Raw genomic sequence first — 22,308 nt, forward strand, 5'->3', positions numbered from 1 at the left:
AGCTGTGAATGAGTCTGTGAATTTATTCCACACACACGAGCGCGTCCTCTTCGCGAATTTGCGATGGCCGCTTTTAGAAATGGAGCCTACATGTTTCATATACGTTTGGCTCTTCTTACAATTAATTGGCGTCGCTATCTAAATATGTGCAGTGTTGTGCTTAGAAAACTATAACTTATCTAGATAAAGATAAGTTACACATAAACATATTTTATGATATATGGTGTATAAAAATAAAGCGTAAGGTGTGTTTGGAAATATGAATAGTTCGCCATCTAATGATTAATTTTAATATTAGGAGTCCAGCAAAACAAGTTTATTATATAACATAAAAAATAGAATATAGTGGCGTTCCCGTCTTGTAAAAATTAAAATAGAGTGAAATAGGTTTTTTATTAATTAATTGAAAGATTACAATTAACTGTAAGAAAGATTAATGTATAAAATATGTCCAGAACAATTTACTTGCGACATGTAAATTGTGCAATGATGTGAAATATTTTTATCGTCGCATATCATTCGGCAAGCATCTGAAAAACAACCTCCTGTCTATCGCAAAACAATTAAATATCCATGTTTGCCGATAGTATACGATGACGTTAACTTTACAGCTTTATTTCGAACGTACTATTTTATCGTAATGCTTGACGTTTACGTCGAGTTGTGCTGCTAGAAGCGAACAAATAGTTGGATAAACTGCATGCTTGTATGACAAATATGTTTTTTTCCAAGTTATAAAAGTCGCAAAAATATATAAATATATAAAACCGATCAGTCGATTTTGCGAGCGGCCGCAGATATCGAATAATAAAAAAATATCGAATCGATAAAATAGAATTAGACGTAATTTTATTTTATCATCAACGACACGCCAAATACATTTAAATTTCTGATATACACAGTGACAGATAATTTATTTGTTTTGTTTTGAATAAGGTTATATTTCATATTTTATATCCGATCGGATATTTTATGTTCCTCCGAGCAGGAATTAATTACGTTTTTGTCCCATAAGATCGAGATGCCATCGAATGGAAATATATATATCAACTCGTTCTGCGTAAACCTCGTTTTCCTCTATCCATTGCTACACCGAAAATCGCTTCGGGGCTTCAACTTCGCTTTGATAGCTTAACCGCTCGACAGGCAGAGCGTTTCCGTCGAGTTCCACTCTGAAAATTGCACACAGTATTTTTTTATTTTTTTAACAAATCACTTAATTAATTTTCCGTTTCTAGATAAGTCGCAGATAAAAAACATATTGCGCGCTTAGGAATGTATATGCAAAATCGCGCGATTGTAAACCCGGAGAGAAGAGTTAAATTCATCGGGGAACCACCGTCGAATCTGTGTTAATTCGTCCGCGGTTACGCGAAATATAAAGTTTAAGAGCCGTTTTACACAGTTAAAATGATCTCTCTATCCCCCGAGAGATTTTAATAATATTTTGTGTAGTAATCTCGTGAACGTTCGCCATACGTGGATATATCCTTTCCCTCGATCCTGTTATTTCCAAAGTGCAAACGCGGCCGGACGGCGATACGTTTCCCGCGATTTACGCCCGGAATAACGCGGACAGATCGAGCCATCAACCAGGGGACGGCGCATTAAAAACTTTAAAACTTGGCCCCTTATCATCCGGGGTGTATTCCGGAATGCATAAACGCGCGGTGCGTCCGCGATGTGCACGACTCTTTCCACTGCACGAGGAGAAATCCCTCGTAACTCCCGCATCTCTGAGCGTGTGCTGGTACTGCTGGTGCATCCGGTTGTGGCTGTAACGGTTGTGTACAGTATATATATATATATATATATATGTGTGTGTGTGTGTATATATATACGAAAGAATTCCAGCCAAGTAAGCCCCTGATGTATTACTGGCTGAGCCTGCGGAGTCAGCACTGCCGGTCCAACAAACCGGACAATCCGATTTTTTCCTCCTCTTCTTCTCGTTCTTGCTTTCTATCGGTTCCCGTGCCATTGCTCGGAAAGGGACCGGAAAAAAGGAGGATGACTAGACTTGATTCGGCTCGAAGATGGAAGAGAGAGGTGCTTCTTTTTCTTTTCCTCCGTTCTGTGTTCCATCGTCGCGCATTTATACGATTTGAGAGAGATGACAACAATTTTTTTCGAAAATGATACAAATTGTAATCCTTGCTCCGGATTGCTGGGATATTAGTTACATATTGTCTTAGAGAAATATAAAAAACCGTAATTAATTCTTACAATAAAATCGACTGAAATTCTCGCTATGGGGAAAACGTCAATTATTTCTGTTTCCCTTTAGCACGTTCGAGATTTCATTATTAATTTCATTTCCCGATCATTAATCACATGCGACATTATAATGATTTGTATGCTGCTTATTTTTATAATATATTGATTATTATGAAAATCACGGACAGATTAATTATGTAACAAACATAATTTGACTGTAATGATTATCATGCGCTTTCATGTTATGCGTAAAACTAACTGTAGTGTGTAGACCGTTACATTTCCACCTGAATATATTAACATGTATTAATGAAGAAATATTTTGTTATATTATTATTGGACAATTATAATCATTCATTAGGATGTTCACGCGATTTTGGTAGAGTAGGTATCCAAAATTCGATGTATATGTATACAATTGTGATAATTAATTAATAGCAATTTAATATTTGATGTATATGATCATCTTTGCGTAACAAATCGTTTGTCCGCACGAGGGTTATGTTATATATAACCTAATTATAATTGTAATTAACCTTTCGGCGATCATAAAAGCAATTAAAATTAATTTGTATTACGAATTTTTATAATGCATTGTCTTTAATCAAAAAACTCGACGAGGAAATAAACGTATAAGAGTTACAGCAAAAAATAAATGAGAAAACAAATGTATAGAGTCCTTATAATAAGAGTTAGGACAAATCGTCAGCATATAATCGAACTAACTACTTAAATTAACTACCTAATAATTAAAATTTAAAATTAGACCAACGAAAAAAGTCAATTAAGAGAAACAACATTATTCTTTATCAAAACGGATCTTGATGCTTAATAATACCAATATACAAATTTTTGCAAATATATTATTTTAGTTTTATAAATTGTACGCCAATTCGATTTATCAGACTTGAAATGCAGTTATGAATTGAAAAAAATGTATTTGTAAAAATTTGCATGTTGATATTATTGATTACTAACAATAACGCTTTGACCAAAAAATAGGATTATTTCTCTTAATTAACTACCTAAATATTATCTAAATTGATAACACTGACTTTATTATATTTAGGATGCTACAATTAGATGCACAATATTATATTTAAATTCACTTGGTTATTATATACAACTTAAGCAACCGATTAAAATTCGTTACTTCACTTGCTTAATTCTTATTATAGGAAACTCTGAGCAAATATGATACTTTTGACATCACATAAACAAATAGTAATGTTTATGTTTGATATCTCTTAATTGTAAGCAATCTTTTTAAATTTCTTCGATGTTCTAACGAGAAAATATATATGGATATGTATTTTCTTGGCTGAAGCATTTTAGCTGTAAACGTACCTTCTAAGATAATTAAACCCCAAATCTCATTTAATGAGAATCCACGCTTCTGCAATGCCTCGGCAAGATGGCACGTTGGGGAAAACACACTTGCGGTTGCAGCAAGCGCTTACTTTTCTTAATTATATTGGTGTAATAATAACAACGTAATGTAACACGAAAAGCACATCGCGCGATTGCCTTATATAAATTTAAAAATATTAACTCATTTTGTAAACAGCAAATATATGTATATAATGAGAAATAATTCTTCCGTTCTTTCGAATAGTCGCGGCAGTATTTTCGAATCATTAGGTTTATTTGTACTATTTTGTTTCGAGAAGGAAATTTTTGAAATGCGAGAATATAATTACATTCTTTTTTCCTTGAAACGCGGCTTCGTCTCTCCCATTCCGAGCAATCGGTAGATTTTACGCGTTCGAGCACTACGACCTCGCCTCGTTGCTCGAATTAAATACCTTTCCCGAAGACGTAACTTGTAAAGGGCGACAGCACTTCGATACGAATTTGTCGAATCAAGAAGGAGCGCGATGGAACACAAAGGTTGCCGGAGCAACGAAGTGCTGGAACTCGCGCTAGGACGTACGTAGGTGCCATGTAAGTAGAAAGACTCATTATGTAGTCAGCGTGCGAGAGACGTCTTCAAAGGGCGGAACCCGGTTAGGTACTTCTGTGAATCACGGAAACCGAGGTCAGGTACCGTCTAACTCCGTCGGCAACCAGCGACAACAATAGTAGAGACACCACCCGGTTCTGGTTACCTTAGGCTCATTGTCACCCAACGGCCGGCCTCGACCAGGTAGTCGAACTTCCGTCGCGGAAAAGGAAGTTTGGTTTCGCAGTTCCGCGGCGAACTTTGGTCAGAATGCAATGGAGGAAGGTGCGCTCTCTTGTCCCGGCTGGCGAATCTCGACAATCTCGCAAATTGACGCGGAATCAACATCTGCTAGATAGAGAAGTACTGAGGAACTACTGAGAATTATCGCTAATGTCGAGCTTCAAACTATGCAAAAATACACTGTAAACAAATTACATGTAAAATTATAATAATTGTAGTGTACATATCACTTATTACAACAATTGGTACATTTACAAAAAAGTTATAAAATATATATATTGATATTTTTGGTCTAATATAAAGATAGGTATATTAGAGATAAAAGTACTAATTTTTGTTAAAACCTACACAATTTTATCTCTACATATTATAAATTGAGTAATTTTTACACATATTATTCATGTAATTTACATACTTTTTTTTACAGTGTAGGATAGCATCATTTTGTAATTTTACGAGATAATTAAATTAATTAACTCGAAAATTACTGAAGTAATTTAAGATTCATTTCATTTTAATCGTAGCATTATGATGCGATTTCCGCATTTCACACGTACGAGCAGAAATTACAAAAATTTCTCGTCCACCATAACAGATCCAGCGACTACGCTGGAGATAATACAGACATCGACCATCGTCCGAGCGAGTGGCAGAAAACTCGTGCCGGCAGGTGAGACGAGCAGAACTGGCTTCCTTGAATTGGATATTGAAAGTCCGCGAAGTATTGCAATCAAGATCCGATTAATTGCGTTCCTTTGATTTATACGCGGCTCCCGGGCGAAGTTATATAAAGTTAATCCTGACGATTTTCGAAGAGCGGGAAGCAAGCGAGAGCAGGAGAGTCGGAGAACAGCGTCGTTGCTGCAGCGACAGTGCCGTCCGTAAAGGACGTGCGGGGCTGAACTGAAGCTCGAGTGGTGGAGATCGAGGGGGTGGCTTTTCAACTTTTTCCAGGAGCCTCAAAGAGAGTGCAGCTTTTCAAGGATTGGACGTCGATCGCGGGCGCCAGGTTGCTGACTTGAAGGGAGACAGAAAGAGAGACTAGATGGAGGCGCGGTGGAAAGTTGCCTAGATAGAGCAGCTTTCTTAAATTTCAGTGTACAAACGTCTCGCCGGAGAAGACGCGGGACATCTTTTTTCCTCGTGACCTGGACGAGGGAAATGTTTTCATGTAGTACATAGCGAAAGGCGACAGTATTATACCGTGTCGCGACAGAGCGACACGGTAACTGGTAACTGGTCGAGAATTCCACTTGCGCAGAGACAAATTTACTTTCAGAGGCAATTTATTTCGCAACGTGAAATGCACATGCGCGTACCACTGAAAAAGTCTGGTAATAATAATAATTTAAACCCAGATGATTACTATAGGATTTTGCTGAAATAATTCCAATTAAATGATTCATATATCTAACAGAACTAATAGAAGCCTATAAACTTTTGCAAAATACAACAGTACTGACAGTAAATATTAAAATGCATTCATTATAATGACATTAATATAATATTTAAAAACAATACAAATTTTTGATAAAGAACACAATTTAAATTCCTATAAAAATAAGTATATTTATTTAATAAATCTTCTATAATTTTTTATATGAAAATTCTTACTTTGTAATATATATATATATATATATATATATTACAAAGTAAGAATGTTCATATAAAAAATTATAGAAGATTTAATTTATATTAAATAAATTTAATATAAAAAAAAGCTTGTTATATTATATTATAACTTAAACTTGTAAAATTTAATATTAATTGTTACATTTAATATTGATTAATAAATAATGTAACGTCTAGTGTTTTACTTTAACATTACAAAAGGGAAATTTATGATCAAAATCATCGATTATAGGAATATTATCTATAAGACGTGATGGTTGAAATGATAATGGCTTTTTTTCTTTAATTCGAAAGATTTAGTAAGCTCCACCGTCACGCGTCGAACTCTCAGACATCGCCTGACGATCCTGTAGAACAAATTCCGACACAAAGGACACTGTGAAACCAGCCGTGTAATTTCCGGCATTTACCGCGACACGCAGTAATGCTGCTCAAGAAATCGCGCCGCGTATACAGAGCAGCAGGAATGTTAAGTATTCCATGGCTCGGCGCTGGACGTTATAGAGACCGCGCTTGAAATTCAATATCGTGAAAACATGTCGCCAATATTATGATATTTCTAAATTCATAATACCGAGCGAATAACGTGGCAGAGGTTGACGTGGAACTCGAGGCTGGATGGCAAGAGGCTGCGGGGATGGGCGACGAGACGGAGCTGGGAAGGAGGAGGAAGAGAAGCCCGGAGATCATGGTCGCATATTGAAAGATACCTCTAATACCGAGTCACGGCACTCGAAGGCTTCCCATGGTGCAGCAAACATCCTGAATATACGTTTAATATCCACGTTATTATAACGGGTGTCTTCAAAGTTTCGAAAATGGATCCAATTTAAGTTTCCCATTAGTATATATCTATATATCTGTATGCGAAAATGATAATTACACGTCCAAATTGGCTGAGAGTTTAATTTAAATTTAAATAATATTACTGACTCCCTTTCGGGAGACATATAGGATATCAAAAATTATAATTACAATCGAGAAATGTAACTACTTGTTTACTTTTGAGAGTTTGAAACTCGACTCAAATACTTAAATATAGTAATATATTCTTTCTCTTTTATCATGTGACAGATATCCGGACTGTATAATTAATCAGATCCAACTCATAATCAGCCAAAAAAGGACCCGATTACATCGGCTAGAACTCCCCCATCGAGGCAAAAGAGCTCAACCCTCAAAAGTCGCGACACGTCTTTCTCTCCCTTCGAGCGGTTAAATTCAATTTATCCGTTGTAGTACACAAGAGGAGACGAGGAAGGACCGTGGCTATTTCACTAGACAGATGCCTTTATAGCTGAAACGTGCCGCGATAATGTAACACGCGGTAGTGGGTAATGGAACTTATGATATATCATGGCGACGAAGAGAAAACCGCGCGGTCGCGTATAGAGAAGATGATCCCACTCCTTCGCTCTAACATCGTAATATTTTTCTGTGAAGAAGCGCGAAGAGAGCTTTTACTCAGGACTGCGCCGGGGCGTATATATAAATGTGTACGTATATATCCGCTGCACTAAATTAAATACGTCAGCGATCCACGACTCTTCCTAAGTATGTACTTATCGACGTTGCGAAGGTCGGCAAAGGTGAGATTATGCACGCCTCATGGCGAAAAGAATTATTCTTGGCATCTTTTTTTATTTTTAAATTAGATCTGTCCGTGGATATGCGACGTAAACGTTCGTATTTAACATTTTGTAACATATAACAGATAAAATTCTATATTCAACCTCGAGTTTGATCTACTTTTATTAATGAAAGATCCTCAGACATTAATTAATCTAATATTCTATAATTCCGTTATAATTGATCTATTATTCTACAATTTTAACACAATCTATTAACTGATGACTTCTAAAAATTACTAAGAAATACTTAATTTAAACAATTTTAACACAATCTATTAACTTATGACTTTTAAAAATTACTAAGAAGTACTTAATTTAAATGTTAATACTAAAAGTTTAATTTTTATTTTAATTTCCCTCTTTATCTTAGGCAAAAAGAGTGTCAATTTCTTCAAATCTTAATATATATCGAGTTTAGCACGCACCCCTCTCAGTGTAAGCTTTTTAAACATTTTCTTTTTTATAAACCGGATGTTTAATGTTAGATCAGTGCTGTCCAGGATTTATAATTCTGAGCATTAATTTAATTGAAAGTGTGTCAGCGTTATCGCCCATTATCTTCATTATCTATTATTTAAAAAAGAAAGTACTTTCAATATTAAAGTATTTTCATGTTTAAAATCTAAGAATTTGATTATTACTTTTTATCTACACGTCAGAGAGATTTTCTTCAATTATATAATATATCTTGATATTATTGACAACCAATGAAGCTATACAATAGATATATGCATGTATTGTATGATATATTACTTTTATATTTTAAATTGTTTTATTTAAAAGCGATATCATCTTAAAATTATCAGAACAGACAATCTTATATTCTATCTATATAAATTAAAAACGAAATCTTATCTAAGACATGTTTACGTATAATTTATTATCTATATAATTTTAATTATCCAAACGCAGTACTATTACATACGATATGTACAATATGTACATCTTTTTCAATCAGTAAATACTAAATTATTTAAAAAATAAACCCACGTTAATGCATTGAAGCGTTGAATATAAAATTAGCTCTTAATTGAGAGTTCTAATTTCTTCAATCGTTTAATGGATTAATACAGATACTCGTAATGGAATCTCTAAAAGCCTTTCGTGATCGTCTGCGACAACGGCGGCGAAATCGTTAAAAAGTATCCGGTGAATGTCGACCGGGAGATAATTTTACTGATCGCAGGAAGGATACCGGGAGTATCCGCCGTTCCGCGGGTTGTGAGTTGGCGGAAAAAAGGAGGGTGGTTTCCGAGCGGGGAACACATCCACGGAACCGAGCCTAATGGGAAGTGGAGGCTTAATTACAGGTTGAGGCGGATATTAAGGGTATGCACGGCAGCGCGGTATAAACGTTGCAGCTGTCGTGTGTGTCTATCGACCGAAATTGACTCGTGCACGATAGACAGAATGAGATGAGAGGAGGACGCGCAAAGAGCAAAAGGGTGGAAAGGGATAGAGAAAAGGGATGAAGAGGGAGAACTGCGAAGATGATCGCCACAGTGTTGCACAGGGCTGCATTAAAACGCCATAATTCAAATTCACCTGGCAGGTCTAAAATAAACCAATTAGGACGTTCCACATAAGCGGATATTAAGATTCTCATCCTAGATATATGCAGCTTCGTGTGGGGTGGCGGTTAGGTGGTGCATCGGTCTCTCCTTAAAGCGCTCCCGTACACATGTCAAAGGAGCCACGCGTGTACACACGCGCCGAATAACGCTGGACCGTTTATCGAGGACCATATTCTCGCTCTCGACCCTTCACTAGGACCCTTCGCTATGCGAAACGCTATCCTACCACGAGAGAGCTGCTGAACCGCAGTGGATGCGCTCTGCTAGCGAAACTAAGATATTACAGGCATATCTCTGTCGCGTAATTCAAGTAACAGGAGTAATGAACGCTGCGATATACTGTAAAGTGATGAGCTATTTAACCATTCAGAAACGATTTTACTAAAGTATTAAAAAAAACTTATAGATCTAAAAATAATTTTGTTGGACTATCAAAATAATTACATAGAAATCTCAAGCATGATGATCAACGCTGTAAATAGTTTTGACATTCTTCAACCAATTCTACAGAATTATTTTGACATTATTTTCGAACAAAATTATTTCCGGATCTTAGTGCACTAGTTTAAGTATTTCAGCAAAACTATCCTTCCTGTGTAGAAGAATAAGAGAATGTGATTGTGTGTATCAGTAGAAATTGGATTTAGTTCTAAAAACGACAGTTCGAAATTACATATAAATTAAAAATTTACTACCATCGTTTCTTGTCAATCCCTTTGAAATAGATTCACATTTAATATCAGTAAATGAAGTATGTGACATTCGGATATTGTAAGGATATTATCGGATGAAGTTCATTTCGTTTTAATATCTGGAATCCAGTTAACGAGAATAGCTCCTTCCCAGACATCCGTTTAAGCGGCTATCCACGACACGGTTCCCCGGGATCTCTTTAGATTCTGCTTTGTGTACTTTGTGGTTCTGTCGGCCGCTCAGTCAGGGACTGGCGCATAAATGGTATCGGCAAATCCGATCTGAGATCGTCCGAGTCACGCGACAGGCGTACTGCGCGGACTTCAGGGGATTCTGCCGCGTGACGCGGCAGTCATTTTATTTTCTATGCAAGAAAATGCAAGCATAATCGCTCAAGCTCGCGATGCGCCGACATGCGATGATACCCCTCCGCGTTCCGACTTAGTTTGAAATTCTGTGCATGCATATAGAAGACAATGAATATTCAATGCAGCCAAAGACGGCGGATAGCAATTCAATTATGCGGTTCGATAACCCGCGTGCTATTAATTATCGAAAACGACGTATCTCTGAAACGTTTCGGTGCCGACAAATATTTTCACTTGTGTTGTGGCTTTCGGGTCCACGATGATTTCGCACGCGAGATGGATACGGTACACGGAAAGAACGGTTTTGCCAAAGTATCTAAAAATTTAGCTATAGATACAGATATATGTAAAAATAATTTTGTTGATTTAAAATAATTATATAGGATGTTCAAAATGGTTGCTAGAATACAAAACTTTTCGTAGCATTACTCATTATGCTTAAGATTCCTATGTAATTATTTTAATGGTTCAATGAAATTACTTTCAGCTTTATATCTAGCTAAATTTTTGAATATTTCAACAAAATTATTCTTTTTATGTAGAAATTTTTCAATTTTTGTGCACGATTTTCCTTTGTAACATACGATATATACAGATGGGGTGCTTCGGATTAATTTTTATTACTTTTAAAAGTACATAAAAATTATTAAGTGATTCTTATATGTACTTTAACATTTTTAGAAAATATTTATAAAGTTGTATTAAAAGAAAAAGAAGAATAGAGACCATTGTTTAGTCACGTATTCCTAGTATTAAAAAAAATACGCAAGACATGAATGATCCAATCGTGTGTATTAAGAGATAATTCAACGTGATTCATGAAATTTCCGATGACTCTCGTCAATTTGGCGACAAGCCATCAGGGTCGAGCCCGAGAAAAAGATCGCCGGGTGCAGAACAGAAATTAGGAGAGTGAAACGCGGAAGGATCGTGCCACCATGGCGCTGGCATAAAGAGAGGGTAGAGAAATGGAGTGGCGGAAGGTAGGGATAAGAACAAGGATAAGGAAGCGGATAAAAATTACAGATCTGGGTCATATATTCGCCGTTGAGATGGTCTGCCAGTGACTTCTCCGCTCGGGAGCTCTTGGCAGACTCACTATTCCGCAGGAGTCACTAGCCGCATACGTCAGACAGGCCTACATATGCCGTGTCCTCGACTACTGCGTGCGAGAACCCGGATTGTCTTACCGTCACAGCCAGCCGTTGTTCGTTAAATCGCGTTCCTCAGGGCAAATAAAATACTCAATGCGCACATTTTGTATAGCAAACACTGCAATACGGCAATATAAACAATCGGCCCAAGAACATAATTTTGCTAAATTTTATGCTAAAACATTTTTTTTCTCGTATCAAGGCCGAAATTCATAATTGCAAATAATCTTCAATCTTTGATTAAGAGGATTTAATTAATTATAGATTCGTATTTTGGATTAATATTTCGCAGGTCTGTTTTACGAATGCATTTGAAAAATTTGTTATTATTCACGATTCATCTCTAATCAATTTCTAATCTTTAATTATATATTAGCTTAAATAATTATAAATTCGAGTACTATCTTACCATAATTAATGAAAGCTTTTTTGTTTTACATTTTGTTTAATTTCTGTTACAGTAATTACTTTAAAAATACCTATTCAAAATCTAATTATTTTATAATTTATTATAAGTAACTATAATTATTATATGACTGAAGATGTGTCAGAAAAAAATGATCACGTATTAAGTGTTTTATGCATATAGAGTTTGTCATCTAAATAATAATAAAAATCTACGACTCATCGATCTGAGATTGTCGAGATAACAAGTAACCCAATCAGCGTTTCACGAATTAAAAAATATTTTAAGACTATGAATTTTTGTAAAAATTAAATACAGAGATTAACGAATATCGTATATAATCTCACTTTTATGAAACAGATTATTCATCAAAAAACGGTTGACCACAAATACCAGTCTCAAATTCTTGACTCGAATTAATATATGGAATATTCTGTTCAACTATCGATGAGATATAGTACAATATTAAATAACACATTATTAATATCGTATGAAAGATAAGAAAATATATGTGATTATGTAGTTTTAATTTTTAACATTGGTTTCCTAATATTTGTAGAAACTCATTCATGCTTGAGTTAAGTCGTAAATTACATTAGTTATGTCACATCGCCGCAAAATTTAAATCAACTGACAAGTTACTGTGAGGAAGAATTAATATCCTGTTTCAGTAGAATATGAATAAATTTTCCGTTATATGAAATTTAACGGGATCTGTATTATTCTAGTGTGTATAAGATTAATAAGCCGCATTTGTCATTCGTCTCTGTTCTTCGCGAGGCTTTTAAATTTCCGCCATGGACTCGCATGCCTTTGTACTCATACCAATTTGCCGCGCCATCACTCGAAATGGAACGAAGATCTGGATATACATACCGTGAATATGTTTCGTATGTTTAAGAACTTTTAAAAGTGAACGTGACAGCTTGACGGTAAAATTCTTCGACGGGACGACACACGGATGGTAGAAGGAAATAGATATATTTGTTGGCCGTCGATACGATCTCATAAGAAGGACAACATTCCACAGAATGCCTGTACCTCTTACCAATTTTATTTTCTTTTGTTACGGATATACGTCGTGGACTATGTTACATCGTACACATATAATATATGCAACAAATATCAAAGACTCATTTCCATTCACTATTATTCCTTTGATATCTGACAGTGTAAAAAATCGGATCGGACCGATAACAATTTTCTCAAGAACATGCAAGACATATCGCAATCGCGCCGTGCAAATCGTTTTCCCGGTTTCTAATTTCTTCGTTAATGGCTCGACTTCTTAAATCTATCTATCGCGCCGAAGTCGGGTAGCCCACGTACCGGCTGTATCTCGGACACCTTATATATCAAAGTCGAAGTCGTTATTCGACGAACAGTAAGATCCTTCGGGACGCCTCTGAGTCCTCTCTGATAAGCGTGGCGAGTAATGAGTAATAGGCTGCTTATTTTCTCAAAGTTCCCTTCGCGGAGACAAGGTAGGCGAACGCCTGGCGTTAGGTGGAAAAGCGACAGCGGGGGTCGCGATAGGGAGAGCGGCGGAGGGTGGTTGGAAGTGCCAGTAGATAATACTATTAATTTACTTCCAAGAATCGTAAAATTACGATGAAACTTTAAATTGGATATTTTATCTGAGAATCTCACGCCGTGCGCTCGCCGCCCCGGCTCGTACTCTTTTCCCTTCGTTTCACCCCCCGCTCGCTTTCTCGCACCCACGCCAGGCCCGGCTATCTCTCTTTCCGCTCTTTCTCGATTTATCTATCTATCTATCTGTCTATCGCCGTCTCTTTCCCACCGTCGGGCTTATACTTCATCCCCTTGTTTTTCCCTTCCCTTTTTAGCTCGGTGCGCACGCCATTCAAGGGAACAACGTTTCCATTGAACGAGCTGACTAACCAATAGCTCTTATCTAGGATATATCGTTCGCGAGTTCCTGTAATGTGTAACGCGTACTTTGCAATCTTCCTCCTCCCCCATGACGGTAATATGAAAAGTAAGAAAATAATATACAGAAGGTGTCATTCATGCCTTTCCATTTGAAGTTGGTTTGCCATACAGCCTTGGCCATAACTATAAAGCATCCCCACAAATTGAAACGTAAACGTTTTATATTTAACGAAAAATAAATTAAAAGACAGTTTTATTGATAAATATATACTTGTTTTTGCACAACAATTTTAACACTTTGTTAGTTTTCCTTTAACTCTTATCACCGCCTTTTCCAAGAAAATGCAATAAACTGAGATTGCACTTTGTACTTATGATCAGGGCTGTGTGATGTGCATATGTTATGTACACACACATGAAGAGAATCAAGGCATCAATGATGCCTTCTATTCAACTACGCACACACAAAGGGCAACTGCGTGGTTATTGTGTCAATTAATCCGCTTTGCACTTGTGCCATGTATACTCTCTCAACTCTTGTATTATCTAATTGTTACAATTACTCTTTTCACTCGACAATCCGTAAACCGGAAACGTTTCTTACCGTGCAAACCGTGAAATATTTGAATCCAGAAGAGACCATAAAGCACGACACGTCGTTGGAGCCGGGTTAAGAGGCGGGCCAGGTCGATGAGATAATCGGCGAATTAACCATTCAAATCGACGGAAACGGGAGGGCGTACAAATCGCGCCGCCACAGAGTTAAGCTCCAATTCATCCATCGTTCGGCGCTTATTCCATGAGGTCCTCCCCCATCAACCCCCTTCGCTCGCCGTTCGGGAGCTACGTGAGATCCGGCGTCACCGTGGGGCTTAAAGGGCTTTAAGGATTTGGAAGTGCGAAAGGTACCCTTCTCTCTTCCCCACTCTCTTTATCTTTCTCTCTTTCTCTCTCTCCTTCGGTGATCTCTCGCTTCCTTTTTATGTTCCCCGCAAATTTACCATATTACTCGCGAACCGGGTTCATGTAATAAAATTTGTTGGCCGTAAAACACAATTTCGCCGACATAATAATGCAACATGGTCCGCCTCCCTTCATGTGCCGGACCAGACTCGCGATCGTACGCGCGTTGCAAAATTATGCTGTACGGTCGTCTTTCCGGGAAAGTTAGCGAACGTGCCGAAGAGATAATTCGATCGAAGTGGAATCTATTGTGTACTTCGGTCTATCGCATCGTGTAAGTAACAGATGCAAATTGAATTAATCAAGAATATGTTGATGACACAAATCCGCGCTAGAATTGCGTAATTGTACATAGTTACTCGTACTACGAGTATCTCGCTGTGTCCTTTTAATACTCGTTTATTAGAAATTTATAGAGGCATAAAGGCTAAAGGGAGTTATAGAAAAATGTTGCGCTGTTTAATCCCAATTTTCCAACAATTTATGAACGCTCATTACTAATTTTCGCGTTAAAAATAATTGTTTATGAATGATATTTTCTTCTATTTGTTATATTATCGAATTATATTTTTACACTCCCTTCTACAATCTGAATCTTTGTACAGTCCAAGTTTTTTTTACTGTTCTATGCTTTCAAAAAATGTAGAAGAATTCAGGATTACGTTTCAACGTTTCTATTATGTAACCACAAATATTACAAGATATTTTAGGAGGAGAATTGCTGGCTCTGTCCTTCTTTATTTCGCAATTTCGAAGGAATTTGAGAATGAAATTTCGCTTGAACCAAAAATGACCCAGAATGCAGACGGACAGTTAACATATAATTGTTACGAGTAGAATTACAAATTTTTACTTGTAAATCTGCATGTAAAAATAAAATATAAAATATTGTAAATGTAAAAAGTAAAATAAATAAATAAATTTTATAAAATGTTTGTGTGCAAAATTATATAGAAATGTTGCAAAAAAATGTTACAATACTTAATTAACAGATGTTTATTGTATCACGTTCAATAAATCCGTTCATATTTGAATAAGAATAAATGGTAACGAACAACATAATCAACGAAAGTTTGCAAACTGAAAACTTCTGCATCCCGCAGCTATACAGCTTCATTTCGCCATGTACGAAGAGAATAATCGGCCCCTTTAATAACAATTAACTTCATGGATGAAATACTGACTGAAATTATGCGCATTTAGTAAATTCGTGATATGCAAATTATGCAAATTATTTGATCAATCTTTTCCTGTCTGACGTAAATCTTTCATTATTATGCACTATTTAAAGGCGACGAATAAAATTTATTATTATGTAAAGTAATTATTACGTGAAGCTTCACTACTCGACGGGATTAATGATTTTATTCTCGTCTCAATATATGAATATACTTATACGTATCGTTATAATGAGTTGGAAATTAATTATTTAATGGACCAACATGCAGCCACGGAAGAAAAGCTCTTCCTGTGCAACCGCTTTTTGCCCATTTCGCTTTTACGTAAATCAAGCGTTTTTTTTTTACAAATCCGATCTAACGACGCAGAATAAATACAACGAGCGTGACGAGTCATCCCTCCTCGTCGCTAGTATCCAGCTAAGCGTCCTGGTCGCTGCACAATGAATGGCACCTCCACACCTCCGAAATGAACCGCAGACAAGTAAGCGACGCTCTCAGGCCCTCGCCTCCTCGCGGCACATTAACCTTAACGACCTTTTAGCGAGTTCTTTTTTCAAGCGTCGGAGGCGGGCGGATTTTTTCCTGCCAAGTCCCTGAGATTGCCGTGTCGCCAGCTCAGCGCCTCTTAATGTTGGCTTTTTCCTGTCTCTTTTTCACTCTTTCCCTTCCCATTTTTCTCATTCTCGTCCCGTTTTCCTTTCTCCTCCATCTATTCCGAAATACACTCGAATTTTGATGCACTACTCGAGGGCTTTTTGTTGGTGTCTCGAAAGCACACAGTGATTACAGAACGACTCTTTCAAGACTGGACGAAATCGTGTCGTGTATGTGCCATTTGTCTTGGGAGATTTAAGGCAATCGTTCTCCACGGATCTCCGCCGACGGCGAAATATATCGTCCTGTTGGTTCTTCCTGAAAGGGTTGTTGATGCGGTCCAGTCCAGGCAGTGTAAATTACAATTTCAAATTATATTAGTCTCGGGCAAATAGTTCTACCTTAGTTTGCATGGGGAATGAAAGATATACGGATAAATATAACTCGCTTATAGAGGTTCGATAATTTCGCCATATTCGTTCATCTATGAATTTTTAACGTTTGATATTTCTTCATACTGTCAGACATATCTTTGTCTTTGACGAAGCGATTCCAGATTTGAAACACTAAAGATCCTCAATCAAGTTATTGAACACCGTTTAGACAATTTCTGATCCGCCATATTTTTCAGAAGACTTAAGATAGAATGAGATGTATAAATAGAATGAGATGCGTGAATATTTCATTCTATCTTATGCATAATCTATCTCATTCTATCTTAAGCAGGTTCTGAAAAATATGACGGACCAAACATAGAGTCCAATCACTTGAAGATCTCTAGAGAATGGTTGCTACCTCTCCGGTTTTTGGTCGAAAGTTCCGACTTTTTGACTGAATTTCCGATTCTCCGGTGAAAAAATTTCCGGCTCTCAGGCAAAAAATTTTCCGGCTAACCGTTCAAAATTGTGATGACTTTTTTTTCTAACGTGCGTCGATTTTCCTTTAGTTTTTAAAAAGATGTCTCCAGCAAGATGGACAAATCTGATGATCTCTTTTTAGAAAGAGCACTACAAGAAAGTTTCAATTTTGGCAATTTTGAGTAATTATCGATCTCGAACAGCTTAAATAGAAGAACATAGAAGTCATATAATAATATTTTAAAGATATTATTATGACACCTTGGTCATTTATAAGTTTATTTTTAAATATTAAACGTCATGTGATGACATCCTATGATATCATTATGACCTAATTATGATTCTGTATTCTACTTGGGAGATTAGTAGGATTTCCGGCGGGAGAACGATTGATCTTCAGTGAAACACTAGTCAATACATGGTAACGTATCTGTACAACCAGACCTCCAAAGGACATTTTAAAGATGTTCGGAGGACGTCTTAAGGTCGTTCCAGGACGTCCCTGGATAAAGTATGCTGTGTGGAGCACTGGAAAATCCCGTGTAACGTGGAGTTACAACATTTTCTAAAACGATTTCGCATATAACGTCTAACATGGATAAAGTATGCTGTGTGGAGCACTGGTTACAGGAAAATCCCGTGTAACGTGGAGTTACAACATTTTCTAAAACGATTTCGCATATAACGTCTAACCTAGGTCTTTACAACCTTCTTCGCGAACCAGCTGAAATTTTTTCCCACACTTCCGCTTCGCCCTGGTCGGAATCTCGTTTGCAAGATACGCGCGCGGAATATCGAGGAACGTTTCGTCGGAGACGAGGATGGACTGCTCACGAGGATCGAGCTAGAGTTAACTCCGACACAGTGACTTACGACGATTTGGGGCAATCGTGTGCGAATAAACGGAAAGTATGCCGTATACTTCGAAAAATTTTCACGAGTATGCCAATTTAAAACGGTACGCTGGTCGATTTTCAACCTGTATGAAACCAGAATTAGCCGAAAGCAATTATTGTTAACAACGTTATCCACTACTTTATTAAGTAGTACAACGTAACAAATTACTTTATAATTTCACAATGTTGATTCGGCCATGCGTCCGTCTAATTGTCTGCAGATTTCTAGAAAATCGTTTAACCTTTTTAAATTCTCTTTTTAGCAATAGATATTTAAAGACTTTAACTCTGCCGAGATAAAATATGAATATTACATATAAATACGACCAAATTAATTGATCGTAACGGGGTCAAAGACGAGATTTTCAGTAATATAGGGCAAATCAAAAAGAGCTTAAAATGTTAATTAGTTAAGTTGTAATGTGTCATATTTTGACATTTTTAAATAAGTTTTTCCAATAGTTGCAGATTTTTTTTACTTACATTAGTTACATATCTGTTATATTTATTGCAAAGGGTTTATATCAGGGAATTCATCAAGGTCGATAAATTGGCAAGTTAAAAAGATTGAAAAAAATATACGTGGTAAGGAAGATAAGAACAAAATCGCGTTTATGATGCGATACGATAAGGCGGGATGGAAACAAACATGTAGAAATTAAGCAGCGCGATTACATTCCGTGGTATTGCATGTGATGCGGAATTGCGCAATGAACGGGTTATCGCCGCATCTCCTAAGTCTGCGTCGAGGGAGGATAGTTGGTGGAGGGAAGCGATACCGTGAAATCACGGTTCCGGCGAGAGCAGACTCGAAATATCCAAATCACGGGGGAGGGGGATGAGAGCGGCAACGATAATGATGATAACGGTTGAGGACTGCATGAAAATGATAATAAACGGAAAACTGACGAAAGTAAGGAGCGATTAACCCTTTAGTGCCACTTTTAGTATGGCACCGAATTTTTTTACATTATAATCTTTTTGTTAATAAATCTTTTATAATGGAGATGTTTAATTAACAAGAAAACCTCGCAAAATGTCAAATTGTAATTTTAATGAAACTTTTTACACATATATATATATATAGGCTATATAAATAGAATTTAGAAAATATCAGTCAGTAGAAAACGATTGAAGAGGTGAAATTGCTTCTTATTATAGATAAAGCCATCTGCCCTATATTACTGAAAATTCTATTGATCTTAACCTTCGACCCCATTATGGTTAACCGATTTACCTCGGTGAAGCTGAGTATCCTTAGGTATGTATTCGCCGAAAACAGAATTTTTAGTTTTTAAGAAATGGGACAATTAGATGAGAATGAATTGTTTTATCAGTGATAAAACATACAGTATAGGATTGGAGGATTAAGCAGAGATTGATCACTTTAATTCTAAATTTGATAAGGGAAAATCTCTAGCGAAACTAAAAAATGCGTATAGAAAAATTAGGCGCAGACTAACGGGGTAAAAAGCAGAAGGCGAGAAGCGCAATTAATCTTCACCCCATCAGAATCACCACGATCTGTTCATAAAAGTTGTTACAAAACTCACGTCTACGGGAAGAGCGAGTACAGCCGGGGAATCTTTATGAGCCATTCAATGCGTCCATCCGAAACGAAAGAACAAAAGGTTCTACGGTAACAATTTTGCACGAAAAATAGCTTGCGTTTTCTTGCCTGGATCAATATAGGCATATTTCAATTAATCGATTTCTAGAGTCCGCGAATATGCGGAATAGTCATGACGATACGCATCGTTCTGTACTGCTATAAAAAAAATACACATACAGTGTGTCAAATTAATCCAGTTGCAATCGGTCGCGTGACATCCATGTTGCACGTGTGCGGGAAGCATAACTCAATTTTCGATATGCGGCTTAAAAAAATATAATAACGACACGCAACGCGGCTGTATATAGTCCGTTTTATCGAGCTATCGATTTTTTATAAACCTGTACGATGTATATCCGGATTGATTATAGAACAATAACGCTGGCTTGCGCGAAAAACGCGATGCTCAACGACAATGATGAACGTAGTAAAAAAAAAATGCTAAAATAGACGTTGCACAATTCGTAAATGGCGTAAAGTATTTTACACTAGCATGGAGAAATTTATATTTCTACATTTGAAAAGATAAATGGTAAGTAAATTTTAATGTGGATCTTTATATATAAAGCAATATGCAGAAATGAAACCGCAATAACGAGCAAAATTCAGGATGTAAGATGTCAAATTATTTATTAAGCTAATAATAAAGATGGAAAGAGTGCTGTACGTTTCGACTAACGGAATCTTCTTCAGCAGTGAAAATATTTGAGATAATTTGTAGTTTACAATCTAAGCGGTAAATCATAATATTTAACGAAACAGAATAAATTAAAAATATAAAAGTATATGTAGATGTTTCCTGGAAATAACATCAACTATCGTGATATATGATGCAGCATGCAAGATGAATATCTCTTTGTTAACAAACGTACATATTTCATGGAATTACATATAGAGAGAGAAAAAGAAAAAAGAAGTTTTTCATTGAGGAAATATGAAATATAAAATATGCTCGTTTTAAATTACGGTTCAAAATCGATTTTAAAGTCAAAAATGTGAATTAATATATCGTACGTATAAATAAATAATGACCGGTGTTGATTATATGGAATTACATCTATTTGAATAAACATTTTGCTACTTTCAGAATTATTATAAAACTTCGTTATCCGTTTCCATCGATGAAGATTAAAGACATCAGAGATAAAAGAAAAAAATCCTTACATTTGATCGAGGCGGATCTTTGTGCTTAATAATGCAGAATTGGGAAAGTTATAAAAGTAACTAGTTATAATTAGTTTTTTTATCTCAAAATAATTAATTACTAATAAATAAAACTAATTAGTTACTGATAAATAAAACTAAGTTAAGTTACAGTTATAGATGGAAAAAAAGGAACAAAATTACGTTACTGAAAACGTTACAATTATACTGAAAAAAGTAACAGTATTTGTAACTTCATTACAAGTAAGTCTGTTTCCATACGTAAATTTTTAAATACATTCGGTAAACTGCGTGCCGATTCAGTTCGTCGGATTTAAAATGCAAACATAAACTGAAGCTGGGGAAGGTGTCAGATGTATAGTGTTTTGTATTATTTCTTCGCTAATGAATGGAGAAAGATACGAATGGATATTAATCAACTGGACTAATTACGGTTCTAATTGACCCTCGTTCGTACCACGGACATTAACCGGGCACCCGGATAGCGGAGTATTGACAGCACAACAGTACACAACAACTTACACGAGTAGTCACATCCGGCGGTCAAATGTTCCCATACGCAACGGTGCCTATAGCGGAACCGAAACACGGTCGGCGACAGCAATAGCCAAAGAATTACATTTTCCTGCATAATACAGAAACCTCCAAGGAACCGAAAATACCATCGCATACATTTTCCATAATCGTAACCGTAAGAGAGAGAATTAGAACCAAATACAATAAAAAATTGTCAAAAATGTTCAGCTGTGATTGGCTAATTCTTATGATACTTACGGTTACAGTTATACAAAGTATGCGTGTATGTCAACCCTAAAGACATTTAAAAGGTGTTCCTACGTTCTAAAGACGATCTCAGAGGGAAGTCCATCAGATAAAGCGTGCTGTGGATCCTACGGTGGTAGCGAAGTGTAGCCATAGATAAAGCGGGGGATCAACGCGACGCGATGCGAGCGAGTGAGCGAGAGCACGCAAAAAGAAGCCGAAATTCTGCGAAGTCGGCGAATTTCCCTATCTACCAGCTCAGTCCTATCGTTGTAACCCCTTCCTCCCTCGAGTAAATTTTCCGTGCGAACGCTGCCTGCGTAAACTCGCGCGCGAAATTCATTCGTTATGAGAGAGAGGCAACCCTCTCAGCTGAATCCCTCTGCGCGACCGTGCCATTCGGACGTTATCGTACGCAGCGCGTCGGAATTGCTTAACGAAACGGAATTGCCTGCGCGATTCGTCCACTCCATCCGCTCCGTCCACCTCTTCATCCCTCGTTCATCCCTCGTCGACCCCCCCCCCC

At 36.8% G+C, this 22,308-nt stretch overlaps 1 protein-coding gene across 3 annotated transcripts in view; it reads right to left on the reverse strand.

The window, feature by feature from the left end:
- Positions 1-925: 925 nt before the first annotated feature.
- LOC108764124 (uncharacterized) overlaps positions 926-22,308 on the reverse strand; it is a 51,129-nt gene continuing 29,746 nt past the window's right edge. For all 3 annotated transcript variants that reach the window (XM_018512176.1, XM_018512178.1, XM_018512180.1), the window contains one exon: positions 926-1,172. The gene's annotated coding sequence lies outside the window, so the exon portion shown is untranslated. The remainder of the gene's footprint in view (positions 1,173-22,308) is intronic.

This window comes from Trachymyrmex cornetzi, unplaced genomic scaffold (genome assembly GCF_001594075.2).
Source record: "Trachymyrmex cornetzi isolate Tcor2-1 unplaced genomic scaffold, Tcor1.1 scaffold393, whole genome shotgun sequence".
NCBI classification, from domain to species: Eukaryota; Metazoa; Arthropoda; class Insecta; order Hymenoptera; family Formicidae; genus Trachymyrmex; species Trachymyrmex cornetzi.